Raw genomic sequence first — 1,052 nt, forward strand, 5'->3', positions numbered from 1 at the left:
TTTAAATTGCAGGCAATTAAAATCAACTTGGATCAAGGAACCAGAGGTTGATAGCAGAAATTTAAATTGCAGGAAATTAAAATCAACTTGGATCAAGGATCCAGAGGTTGATGGTGGAATTGCAGGAAATTAAAATCAACTTGGATCAAGGAACCAGAGGTTGATAGCAGAAATTTAAATTGCAGGAAATTAAAATCAACTTGGATCAAGGAACCAGAGGTTGATAGCAGAAATTTAAATTGCAGGAAATTAAAATCAACTTGGATCAAGGAACCAGAGGTTGATGGTGGAATTGCAGGGAATTAAAATCAACTTGGATCAAGGAACCAGAGGTTGATAGCAGAAATTTAAATTGCAGGAAATTAAAATCAACTTGGATCAAGGAACCAGAGGTTGATGGTGGAATTGCAGGAAATTAAAATCAACTTGGATCAAGAAACCAGAGGTTGATAGCAGAAATTTAAATTGCAGGAAATTAAAATCAACTTACAAGGCGAGTCTAACCCTGACACATGAAGTTCTTTCCCTGAAGAAGTGTACTTAACAAGATAATGAAGGCGGATGATTAATGGAGGAGGAGTTGCAAGACCTGACCTATGATCTCATTCTTTCGGATGCCCTTTTTTCATTCCCGACTTTCTTCTTACTCTACGGAAAGCGCCCTTACAGGTTTTCACTTTCTCTTCGTCCATTCGACCAGAAGCGCCCTTTCGGGTTTTCACTTCTAGAAATTTTTTTTTTTTTTTTTTTTTTTTTTTTTGAGGACATTCCCTGCAAATCTCATAGTAAAGCACGTGAGGTTATCAATTTTCAAATTCAAATCTTATGGCAAAAATTTTAACTAATTAATAGCGCATTAAACACAGAGAAAGGATAGCATGGGGAAAATAACAACAGAAGGAGTGAAGTATAACTTTATTAGAAAGAATAGACTTTCAAAGGAGAGGAAAAGGTACAAAGATAGATCTCACATATTCCTTATGGTTAGTTTTGAAGTCTTTTAACTGCCATTATTTCGAGTTCTCCGGAGTCTCATGCCTTAACGGTCTCTT

The sequence above is a fragment of the Hevea brasiliensis genome, chromosome 13 (genome assembly GCF_030052815.1).
Source record: "Hevea brasiliensis isolate MT/VB/25A 57/8 chromosome 13, ASM3005281v1, whole genome shotgun sequence".
Taxonomy (NCBI): Eukaryota; Viridiplantae; Streptophyta; class Magnoliopsida; order Malpighiales; family Euphorbiaceae; genus Hevea; species Hevea brasiliensis.